Below are 13,403 nucleotides of genomic sequence, written 5' to 3'. Positions count from 1 at the left end.
CACATACTAAACTTTGGTTTCTTACAAAATCTAGTATTCTTGTTAAGTTTAGTTGTTGAGTGGGGATATTGTACTGAAGCTAATCAAATGAAGTAGATGGAAGTTCTAATGCATTAGAACAGACTACTTTCTTGCTTGTACTCTATTTCATCCCACGTGCTTTCGGTTTTACATTCCATTCCCCCTGTCATTTACTGAAGATCTTGTTCAAAGTGTGCTTTTTCCATGTTTCATAGATGGTTACTAGGCTTGCGGTCCAGAGGACCACTGAGGAGCCTGACCTAAATTTCCAATTGCCCCCAAGCACTGCATGGTTAAGTAACTTGCTCCAGAGCACACAGCAAATGAGTGAGAATTGGGGGTATCAAACCCTGTACCATAGGAACTACAGCACAAGGCCTTAACCCACAGTGCCAACTGCCAGACTTGTAATGCCACATTACATTACATTAATCTAAGAAATACTACAGTGTGAGTGCTGTTAATAATACATAATAAACCTGATAGTCCCAAACATAATGCATGACTGAGGTACTATTTTAAGCAGGATACAGGAGCTGAATGTAACACTATTGCAAAAGCTGTTTCCAAAGTGCTGAAATGTTTTGGTTCTATTGTGATTCCACATACACTATGCTCACTTATTTAGATCATGAACTGAAGCCATAAGGGAAGATTACACGTCTGTATGAATACAAGGAGAGAAAGTACAGAGTCTTGTTTGAAATTGTTCTTATTCTAAGTACTATTAGTCAGGATCCCATTTTTAAATATTCCTTGTGAAAAGTAGAGCATGATCATAGAAGATTACTAGGCTATTGACTTGGAGATCATTTTAAGCCTAGCTGTTTCAACCCAATGTATTAACATAGAGATACTAGTCAATACCCAGTATTGCATTTAGTGATGACTGCCATGTCCAGAAGGGTTGTGGTTGCTGTCCCTGGCAAGACTTTACAGTGCCTCATCCACTCATCCAGTTTCCTCTTGAATAGTGTCATAGAGATGCTCTGTTTCACATGAATTGGTAGCCTGTTCCAAAGATGTGGCAGTCGCTGGGAGATAAATCTGTCCCTCCAGCATGTCCTATTTAAGTTGCAGGCCATATTTAAGTCCCTGGAACGGGAAGCCCTAGACCCATTTGATTTACAGATATGCAGTAAGTTCATTAGGTTTGGGTCTTGGGTTGCTCTGTAGGCCAGGCATAAATCTTCACTAAGAAGTCTATACAATATGGAGTACAGTGGCAGGGATTTTAGTCAGTCTGTATAAGGCACATGCTGGAGGCCCTTGATCTTCTGTGTTAGAAACCTGTGATGTCTCTCTAATTTCTGTAGTTGCTTAGTATGATACATACCAAATGGGGCATTATACTCAGTTATGGGCAGGATAAGTGCTGAGTATAGGCGGTTATAACATTTTTTGCTCTCGAGGTGATGCCTTTACTAATCAAGTGAGCTACGTGGAAAGCTTTCCTTGCAACAGTAGACACATGGTGGTCAAAGTTAAGGTTGCAGTCAACCTGTGATCCCAGGTCCCTTACTATTTCATGGGTAATTAGGGGATTGCCATTGATCTGATAGTGTGAAGGGACATTGTGCAAAAGGGAATAATGATGCATTTCTTTGCATTCAGTTTGAGACCATGACTAATACACCAGTCGTTAGTCTGTGTGAGACCATCCTTGAGTATACTGGCATCATTTGGGGATTCAATGGTTGCACCTAGTTTGCAGTCATCTGCAAACTTGGTCAGCCACAACCCTTTAGTTTCGACCCGAACTTCTGAGAAGTATATACCAAACAAAGACTTCTGTGGCACATCATTGGTAACAGGACTGCTGGTTGATGTAGAGTCACCCACTTTAATTATTTATTTATTTACAGTTTGATTACCAGGGAAGTCCACTGGGCTGAACTGACCCATTTTCAGTGGAGGCCCGGGGAGAAAAGCTCCAAGATGCATTTACAATTTAGATACAACTGATAGTTAATATTAAAGATAATATTTTGTAGAATAGTTACTCATAAATGCATTCAATATCATGCATAGTTAAAAAATTCATTAAGCGTGAAGGTAGGGATCATACAGTTTCATTTGAGGAAAACAGATATGTGTTTAGGTGAGGAAACAGTTTGCATACAAACCTTTTAAGAAAATGTAAATATGCTTTACATACACACATCAACAGTAGAATGCTATTTACAATATTTACAAGGTTGGGCTGTGTGAGGGTAGCTGTATGAGTTGTTGAGAGCTTAGAGAGAAGCTATAGAATTTGTTGAGAACTTAGATAGGCTCATAGGAAGATAACTATGAGAGTTGTACAGCTTGGGAACCAGAGAAAGAACCCCCTTGGATTAGGTTGGGTGAAGGCAGGTACATTTCCATTTAGTGAACAGGTGTTTGAATAGTTGGGTTTTGAAGTTTTCTGAGTTTGGTATGGTTCTTAGTGTGGAGGGAAGGGAATTCCATTTTTTGCCTAGTGAGAAAGATTATAGAAGTTGGCCAGCAGGACGTTTATGTTTTTGGATAGTAATTAAGTTCTGATTTTCAGATCTGAGAGCTCTGTTAGGTGTGTAAGGGGGAAGGATGTTAGAGCGGGACATTTTGTTGAGTAAAATATGAGTCTTTATGCAGTAGTGAGTTGGAGATAGTCTAGATAGTTTGGGAGTTCAAGCCAATTCAGGGATTGTAGGGTTAGGCAGTGATGGGTAGTATTTTTAGATTTAGAGGCAAATTTAGAGATTTTGTTGTAGCAGTTTTCTAGTTTAGAGAGTTTAGAGGTGATAGAGGAGGACAGATTGGGTAGGAGAGGGGTCCGTATAATAAGGAAGGAAGAAGATAAGTCGAGGCCAGAGTTTGCCTGGTAGAGTTGGAGAGAAAGCGATTATTCCTATACAGCATACCTAGCTTTTGGTGGGTTTTCTTAATATTTTGTTGAATATGGATATCAAACTTGAGGTGTTCATCTACAGTAATGCCAAGTAGTTTGGCAGAGGGGACCACTTCTATAGGTGAGTTGGTCTGACTATAGACTTTGAAGTTGTTTTTATCAAAGGAGAGTGTCTTTGTGGGAGGGAATAGTAGAATCTTTGATTTATTTGCATTGAGAGAGAGGTGGTTTTGCACATCCAGTTTTCAGTTGTTGAGAAGGCAATTTGGGTTTTAGTCAGCTGACTAAGATTGAATTGTGTGCACATTGAATGATTTTAGCATCAGGAATAGCAGTGTGAAAGTTATTGATGAAGATGTTAAAAAACATTGGCCGAAGGATGGATCTCTGTGGTATGCCAGTTGGGGTAGGCAGGAAGGAAGAGATGGAGTTCTTCTATTTGACTGCCTGTAATCTGTCTGATAGATAGCTGGAGAACCAGGATAAAGCATTATGTGAGAGATTAAGGTTTGAGAGATGACAGAGAAGATGCTTGTGGGAAACAGTATCAAAGGCTTTAGAAAGATTGAGTAAAACAGTAGAAACTAAGTGTCCTGAATCTCGGGCTTGATTGACAGTTTCTAAGAAAGAGAGTAGAGGGGTTATTGGGCTATGGCCTGTATGGAAGCCATGCTGGGTAGGAGTGAGAAGAGTGTTTTGGGTCAGGAGAGGCATAAGTTGGAGGTGGATGCATTTTTCTAGGATTTTGGAGATTGGTGAGAGCAAAGCAATGGGGCAAAAGTTTGAGATGCTGGTATTTTTGCCTCCTTTACGAAGAGGAAGAATATAAGCTGAGCGCCAGAGTTTGAGGATGCATGCTTCTTTTATGGATCAGTTAATAATGATGCTGATTGGGAGAGCAACGCCATCAGCAGCACATTTTAGGAAGGAAGAGGGAATATTGTCGGGAAGTTAGAGCAAGGTTTAAGTTTGGACAAAAGTTTTTTATAAAGTTAGTGGAGATGAGATTGAGTACAAACAGATGACGTGAGTTAGAAGGGGGAGAGTGTAGAGCAGTTGGGTTATTATTGGGAAATATCTTGGTGAGAGTAGTAATAGTTTCTAAGAAAAATGAGTTAAATTCAGAGCCTAGTTCGAGGTCAGATTTACTTGGGTCAGGACAGGGATTATTCTTGGAGCCTGGATTGAGGAGTGAGTTTATTGAGTTCCAGAATTTTTGGAGGTTTTTATTGTTATTGGACTGAAGTTTGATATAGTAGGATTTTTTGTCTTTGGTGATTAGTCATTTTGCACGGTTGTGGAGCTGTTTATATTGGAGTAAGGTATTGGTCAGTTTATTGTTTTGGTAAAGCTTCCATAGTTTGTCTCTGTGGTGCATAATCTGTTTTGTCTTTTTGGATAGCCAAGGAGCAGTTTTAGTTTTTATCCTTTTGTTTCTTAGTGGGGCTAGTGGTTTTAAAGTATCAAGGAAGACAGAGTTGAAGTATTCTATAGCTTTGTCAAGAGGAAGGATGTTTAGAATTTGCCATTTCATTTGTTTAAAAGTATTTGAGAAAGTAGTTGGGTTGAAGCTACTGAGGTTACGAGTTTGAATGTATTGATGCTGGTGTGGGGAGGAACTAGTTGAGCAATGCATAAAGGCTGGGAGGTGGTCACTAAAGGTATCAGGAATTGTGCTAGAACTGGTTATTTTATTTGGATCTGAGACTAGGATCCAATATATAGTGGATCCAGGATTGTTAGGTCGAGTGATGGAGAGGATTATTTGAGTGAAGTTATAGAGGTTAATGGATAGGAAGGGAGAGGGGCAATTGATTTTATTCCAGTCAATATTCACATCACCAAGGATATAAGTTTCATAGTTAATTTCAGTAGAGACCCATAGGAGAATATTTTCGAGTGTAGAGATATTACCAGGTGAGATATATAGGGCAATGATACATATATTTTTATGTTTATTTAGTTTTAGAATTCCAGCAGTTAGTTCAGTGTTCTGGAATTGAGGAATTGGAATTTGGCGGGGAATTAATATAAGAAGGTTGGAGTAGACTAGGGCAGTGCCTCCACCTTTTTCATTTAGTCAGTCATTTCTGAGACAATGAAATCCTGGGGGCAGAATCTCAGAGTTGGAGATAAACGGCTTGAGCCAGGTTTTGGAGATGGCTAAGATACCTGGTTGGTTATGGCTTAACCAAGTTTGAAATTGGTGTACTTTGTTATTTAGACTTTGTGCATTAATTGTAAAAATCTTTAAGGTGTTGAGATAAGAGGAAGAGGGTAAGGGATGAGTGTTGTTAATAAAGGATGTAGGACCAGGGTTAGGATGGATATCATCAGCTTGGACTAGGTTGTTGAAGGAGATATCCTTTAGCCATATTGGTCTGTCAGGCATGAATTTTGGTAGATTGTAGACTGGAGCAGGTGACCATGTCTTGACTTTAGAGGAGAAGAGTTTAGGGTAAAATAGGTGCAGAGGGTTGGGCTGAATGAGAGAAGAGGAGATAGAGTGTAAATGGGAGTAAGAGTGAGGGAGAAGGTGGGTTTGTATGGTAGTTGTCTTTGTAGGTGGTATTGGACAAGCATAGGTGGAATATGAAGTAGCATAGTATAAGGGAAGTAGGAACATAAAGAGGAGGCTGGGGAACTGGAGGGTGTGATAACTTGAGGAGAGCATGTTGGAGCAAAGAGAGAGTGGTATGAGTGGTTAGGAAAATAGAGAAGGCTATGAAGAAGAAAGGGTTTAAAAAGTGATGGAGGTATTCTAGAGATTTAAGGAAAGAGGAGGGGACTATAATTATTGGGTGGAGTACAGATTACAGAGTTTAAGAAGGATGGCTATAGGTGGGAGGAGTAATGAGGGGGGAGCTGGTATTGGGTAATTAGGCTGAGAGGGTGGGGTAAGATAGGAATAAAGCTAGGAGTATTGGGGGCAGGGTAGGGGAGCGGAATGAGCCCATAGGGCGAATGGAGTGGGTAAGAACACTAGAGGTGAGTATGGCAGAAAAAGTATCAGCAAAGAGCAGTTTAAAGGCTGTAATTGGAAGGTATGAGCTAAATATTTCCAGCCAGGAAATGAAGGCTGCCTTTACAGATGGTGGTTTAGCAGGGGGGAGAAGATATTTACAGTCTAAGGATATTAACTCACAACCATTTGTGAAAAAATAAAACTTGATGGGATTATAAAGAATATCTAGGATTTTTATTGGTAGATGCTGCCACCTAATGGTAGAAGGAGATAGCAAACAGCAGGGATAGTTGGACCAGTCTTAGGTTTAAATATATTCTAGGGTAGTGATAACAGGAAGGGGAGAGGGCAAACGGTCTGCGGTAGGCTGCTAGAATGAGCACATGGTAGGGCAGACTAACCCTATAGATAGTACATCGAGTCTACATTTAATTAGTGTTAAGTAACATACATTTACACAATCTTGTTGGGGAGGGGGTCTTCTCAGTAGTATTTTTCTAAGTACCAGGCAAACTGACCAATTCAGGGTGTCTTCAGGTGATGGCCGGAGGTATTCCTTTTGCGTTTAAAGCAGGGAGGGAGCACCTGGTATGGATTACTGTAGAGGAGAGGGAGACAACACTGAGATAGTTAATACTGCAGATGTAGAGGGGAAAGGTAGCAGGTAAGGGATGTTTAGAGAAGAAGGGAGGGTGTAACAAAGCACATTAGTAGAGATAGGCTATGGTTAGATGAGGTTGGAGCAAGTATGTAGAGGAAAATTAGGTTTAGGGGATTAACAATGAAAAGCAGCAGATATTATGCTATGAACAATACAAGTTAGGCAATATAGGCTCCATTAAATAGAACAAAACATTCATTCAGCAGTTCAGCATGCTATCAGTGACCCTAGTCCATTTGAGGGGACAGGGTTATACAGCAGTAGAGCCAAATATAAGCAGCAGAAAGCAAGGGGTAAATGATAAAGTAATACTATAATATGTCTAAACAGTGCAATATATAGTGTTCAACAGACTAACACAGTAAACTACATTATGTTCATGCTGTGCAATAACTTGTGTTGAACAGTTTTCAAAACAGTTTTCAGAACAATATAATAGCTGTGTGGTGCCCTTATAGAGACAAACAGAAAATAAAAATAGCTGCTAAGCCAGTAATTAAGCTAAAGGCTCTAGTAGGACCATTGATCCACCTTAAAAGAGAAATAAAGGCCTTCAATGATGTACGTTCATTGGTGTCCTTTTAACAGGACATCTGAAGAGCAGACTAGGCCAGCAAAGTGCAACAGTCGAGCCCTGTATACTCAGACTAAAGTAATGCAGCTGGCGACAACATAAGAGACCCACTCATCCCAAAAAGCAGCTTACAGCTGCTAAGCAGGTAATTAACCTAAGCAAAGGGCAAATGACACAGTACAAGGCAAGCAGTCAAACAGTACAGTATATAGGGCAAAACGGTCCCCAAAACCATGTAGAAGCTGTGCGGAGCCCTTATAGTTACAAATGGAAAGAAAAATGGCTGCTAAACCTGATTTTAAGCAGAAGGCTTGAAGGGGAATTGTTATTCCACCTTAAGAGGCTATGCGGCATTCAGCGATGCACTTTGGTTGGCGTCCTTTTAACAGGACATCATTACACCAGGTTTCTGGTCGTGACAAGCCAGCAGTATTCAGTCAAGCCCCTTGTACCCATACTAAATGAATGCAGCATTAGTCAGTGTAGAAAAGAGCCCCACTCATCCCAAAAGCAACTTGCAGAGGTCAATAACACATGTAGGTCACAGATAAATGAAGCTGTCAGCACAAGACCAACAATAATCTTAAAACACAGCTACAAACATTGCATTGGAGTGATAGCCATCAGTAGAAGGCAGTCTATAACCCTAAAATACAGTTACAGTGTGTGTCTGGTTTGTGAGCTAGTTGGCAACCCATCTTACAACAAAGGGGTTTACATTCAGTTTGATAAGTTTATCGGTAATGCCTGAGTGTGGGATTGTGTCAAAATCCTTTGCCAAGTTGAGGTATGCTGTGTGCACAGTTTTGCCCTCATCAATGGCATTGGTCACCCTTTCAAAGAAATCCACCAAATTTAACAGGCAGGATCTGCCCTTCACAAAAACAAATTGGGTAGGTTTCAGGGTTTGGAAGTCACCTATGTCTTTATTTATGAGGTCCATAATGATATGTTCCATGGCCTTATAGATGAGGCTTGTCAGGCTTATGGGTCTGTAATTCTATGGGTCTGTTGCTAGGCCATCTTTGTGGAGGGGAGTAACTGTAGCAGTTCTCCATTCTGCAGGAACAAACCCTGTGGTTAGGCTCTAATTGAAAAGGGTAGTTACTGGCAATGCTAGTTCATGTTTTAGCCTGTTTAGAAGACAGCCTGGGGTGTCATCTAGTCCCATAGAGGCTGTGTTCTTTGCCTTAGACAGGGCTTTGAAGACCTGCTCTGCAGATATATAAGATGGGGGGAAGTTTGGGGGAGGGTTTGTTGTAAGTTAGGAGGGGATAAGGAAGTGAAATTTTTGCCAAACTTATCCACAAGCAAGTTTGCTATCTATGGGGGGTGAGTGTGGTGATATCATTGGCCACCAGTTCTGCACATACTTGCGTCCTACCCTTTAGTTCATGCACATAGCTGTAAAAGGCCTTATCGGTTAATCCTGGCAGTACTTGCTAGGTTTCTCTCAAAGGAGCTCTTGGACAATTTGACAAGTTGTCTTATTTGCCTGTTAAGGCTGAGGAGGGTGCTTTTCCATTGTTGGGTCCTTGTCTTTCTTAGACAACATTTTTGCATTCATTGTAGAGTTTGTTGATGCTGGAAGTCCACCATGGCAGCTTGATTTTCCTTGGAGTCTGTCTTTAATTCTATCTGGTACTGCCGAGTTTATACACTTAAGCAAGTGATTTGTAAAGGGCTTTAATGTAAGCTTTGACATTGTTACCACTTTCAGCTTGGGGTGGGGCTTGGAATGAATGTATACCTTCACCTAGGAGGGTATAGTTTGCCTTGGTGAAATTTTTTAGTTTAATTTCACTCTGTGAGTTCTGATGTTAGTGTCAGTTGAAGTTGTCTGATTTGTGGTCAGTTTTAACTAATGAAGGTCTAACCATTGCAGCAGTGCACCTGTTTGATATATTGGTGAGGACCATATCTAGAATGTTTGTTCCTCTTGTCAGGATATGGGCAGTTTGCTCTAGGGCATTTGAATTCACAAAGTCAAGGAACTTTTGTGCTAGCCAGTTTGGGCTAGAGTAGGTTTTCCAGTTGCTGATGAGATAATTGAAATCCCCCATAACCAGTGTGTTTGGTAAAATTTGGATTGTCATCAGTTTGGTTAAGTAGGCTTTGTGGGTGTAGTGACCCATGGAGGGGGATCTGTAACTGGCTTGGATGATGATAAAGATTCACTAAATTCATTGACATGTAGTATACCTGATTGCCATACAAGCAAAGATGAGAATGTTAACTTGTTTCAAATGCCAACTAAAGTTTCTAGCAGTGTGTCAACATGTTATCAGATGTATAATTTAAATGCTTCTAAAGTTAACATAATAAACATGTAGAAAAAAAAGTGGCAGGAAATGAAGCAAATAAGTCGTTTGAAATGTACAGGTGTCATTGAAATACAAGAAAAATAGGAGCACAAAATACAAAGCATGCATTAAGAGTAATTTTAAACTTGAACTGCAATGTCAAAGCAGAGATACTTGCTGTCATTAAGTTCATAAATTGTCTGGTAAAGTACAGATTTAGTTTGACTGTGTGAAACAAACTGGTATGTGGAGACTGAGCTCAGGTTTGAATCCTGAGATGTCTGAAATAAATGTTTTTTTTTTCCCCAAACACCTTTGTTGAATTATCACATGACATAGGCAAATTCACATTCATATAAAAGTACTCAAACTATACTGACATAACAAACGTACTTATTTTCAGACCCTGTGCTGGTTTGTTTGACAGCATAGGTTGTCTTCTTGGAGAACATAGTATTAACATTTCTCTAGAAGTCCTGTAAAACACAACTTTGAGATGAATTCTTATGGTTCAGAGAGCTAGAATAGTCATCGGTTGAAGAGCATGCAATCTCTAGGTGGTATTATTAAGCTAACTGAACATAGAGTAGGTCAGTAGCATGGTTACTTCTGCATAGTCAGGCAAAATAAGAATTTGGATGGATAAATAAGCGCTAAATGAGTAGATATGAGTAGATTAAAAGAGAACACTTCTTGTTATCTAATGTTAAATATGGTTTTCAATATTAGTTGCAAATCAAGGATTTTGTCAAGCAAAGTTGTGTAATAACTTGAAGATGAATACTTTCAATATTCCTTTTGGTAAATACAGATTTATTTGTGACTACCATTTAGTATGTCATGTGCATGTGAATTATTAAATGGCAGTTTCTGAGACTATTGACAGTTTACAAGGTGCTATAAATGTTATTGATGACTTACATATATTGGATTCTGTCAAGAAGGAACATGATTATGGACCGATTAAACTGATTAAAAGAGTAAGACATAAAGGAATGAATAAAATTATCTGTCAAATCTGTGTACCTTAATTTAAATATAAGAAAACGTTTTGACTGCTGAAAGTCTCAAGCATGACTATAAGAAGGTGAATGCAATTGTTACTGTGTAGAAACCGGAGAACAGATCTGGTTTAATGTGATTTATTGGAATGGTCCCGTGTCTTTCAAAGTTTATTGTTGACTAACCTGACTGATACTTCTTGAGTATGATGTCTCATGGTTATGGTCATAAGAGAAGGACAAAAATTGGTCCTCTGAAAAAGCTTGTCGTATAAATTCCAGGCTTAGAATTCTGTAATGTTACACAACCCAACTCATTATAGGTTGATTCTAGTCAATTAGATCTTGATCCATTACTGCTTCAAGAAGGCAGACTTGTGATTCCAGGGATTTGACAGATGTTCATTTGAGATACTGACAGACCGAAAAGGAAATATAGACAATATACAAGTGTCAAAAAAATCGTGAGTATGCTGGTTAGTTGACTCCATGGGCTAGAGAAATAAAGCTTTGATTATGAACCAGATGATCTGGTTTTAGTTAGTGATTCAGGTGCTGCAGTAGCCAACAAGAGATGTGGGAAGGAGTTGCTGATGCTGGCATACCCTCCCTGGAGGAAAAAGTTGGTCATATGTACTACAAGACTGACTATATCAATGAAGCAAGAACACAGCTTATAGATATAGACCAGGGATCTGCACGTAGCTGTGCCAAGCTATGGTGTTGCTGTATCTTTCAAGGGGAACATTAGAAGATTGCACACATGCAGTGAAGGAGAAGGCATAACATTGTCCCCTGCCATTGGAGGTGTACACATCAATTGCCAGTTGAGAGACTTAGACCCTCAAATAAAAACACTGATGGCTGCCTGGATGATGACCTTCTGCATCAGCGCTCACCCAAAGGCAATGAATGGGCTGATCATTTGCAAGGTAACTGACTGCTGACAGCCAGAGGCAGTAGATGGAATAAAACAGTTCAAAACTAGGTGAACTAAGGCAAGGAGTTGACTGCTTTATTGTTATTAGAAATAAGAATGATTTTAGAATTTCATATCCTATATAGTTTGGGTTAAATGTGGGCTTAAATCAGTTATAATGTGATTTGTTTAGTAAAAATATGAAGATTCAGTATTTCTAATGAATGAATGTTTTAGCATGTAACACTTTAATGCTGAAAGGATTAAATGAATGTCCTTTTTGGCTTGATTTTATAATTTGATTGGTGCATTACTAATAGTAGTCATATTCAAGCTAGTTATTTACTGTAAATTATTCCCTTGGAAGGAGAAAAGGCAAGATGCAAGAAGTATGCGAAGGTACATACTGCTGAATAAGTGCACAATCATGTTTGTCTCTTTATTAGATTTTTTTTAAGTGCCTTTAGCAAAAAATCCTAATGTCTGGATGATATAAAACCAAACTAGGTGGGGGGGGGGTATGCCCCCCACACCCCCAAACTATATATAATAACTCTGGGATTGCACTACAGTAGGGAAAATGACATATACCCTTTACTTTCCTTATAGCACTGTACACTGCCATTTTATATTTTGTAGTTCAGGATTGTCAGCTTTCACTATTCTGAAATTCATTCAAGTGAATTTCACTATTTTGAGCTTTCAGTCATGTCAAGTGGACCCATATATCTATCTATATATATATATATATATATATATATATATATATTATAGATAGAGATATGCACACACATGTACACACACAAACACACACTCAGATATAAACTTTTTTTCATTTAATTTACTTTGTTTATAGATATGGACATCTGCAGTACAATCCACAAGATCTCTGTCTCTTAGTATAATAAAAGTTATACTTTCTAACGACACTTTGCTAAGGTTGGTGATCCAGTTTTATTACTGCAGTTTTTTTACAAACAAATAGAGTTTTTTGGTGTATGTATATATATATATATATATATATATATATATATATATATATATATATACATATACACATCCTTCCACAATCCCTTTTCTCCATTTTTGCCTATGGGGAAAAAGGGATTGCAGATGGATGTCTATATATATATATATATATATATATATATATATATATAAAATCTATAGTTCCCCTTTATAATCTCGAAATACTGAAATCTCAAATTTCAGTATCAAAACCATAAAGTCGAAAACTTCAAATATCGAACCTTCACAATACCGAAACTACAAATCCCGAACACACAGCATACACCACACCACACATAAACCACAACACCCACACTACAAAACAAAACACCACATATCCACATACCTACACTACACATAAGCAGGGAGGCAAGCCCTCCTGCACCCCCCACCCCCCACCCCAATTATATATACTAACTTTGAGATCACACAAACAGAAAAAGACAGCACACTTGCACCCAGACATTCCTCAGTCCCTCGCGCATGCGCGCACACACACACACACACACACGTACACACACAGACACATATCACACATAGACAAACACCAACACATCCAATACTTAACACACTCATATTTTCACTTTCCTACCCTAACCCACACATACAACTTACAAACAATCTCACATACACTCAAACTCCCACCCAAAACCCTTACAAAACACTCACTTACCTTAAATTCCACATAAATTCACACACTACACTGGACACCATCCAAACCAACCACGTCACGTAACTTAAAGCCATAACCGCGAATATGAAATATTCAAATTTGTGATTATGCACTTTCGACATTTTAAAAATTTGCATTTACGGTCTCGGGATGCTGAAATTCGAGATTTCAGTATTTTGAGATTATAAAGGGGAACTATATATATATATATATATATATATATATATATATATATATATAGATAGATATAGATATATATATATATATATATATATATATATATATATATATATATATATATGTGTGTGTGTGTGTCTGCTTCTAAAGAATGAAAACCTGCTGATATTACTTTCTTAAGACTGAGATGACTTTGCTGAAACCACATTTCAGTGAACACTCGGAT

The 13,403-nt window shown here is 38.7% G+C and overlaps 1 protein-coding gene across 1 annotated transcript in view; it reads left to right on the top strand.

The window, feature by feature from the left end:
- The window catches only part of PGGHG (protein-glucosylgalactosylhydroxylysine glucosidase), a 471,557-nt gene that overhangs the window by 228,621 nt on the left and 229,533 nt on the right, over positions 1–13,403 (top strand). The gene's annotated exons all lie outside the window — the stretch shown is intronic.

This window comes from Protopterus annectens, chromosome 9.part0, assembly GCF_019279795.1.
Source record: "Protopterus annectens isolate FY-2018-M chromosome 9.part0, PAN1.0, whole genome shotgun sequence".
Taxonomy (NCBI): domain Eukaryota; kingdom Metazoa; phylum Chordata; order Ceratodontiformes; family Protopteridae; genus Protopterus; species Protopterus annectens.
Note: the sequence above shows the minus strand (reverse complement) of the source record. Positions and strands in the feature narration are given on the sequence as shown.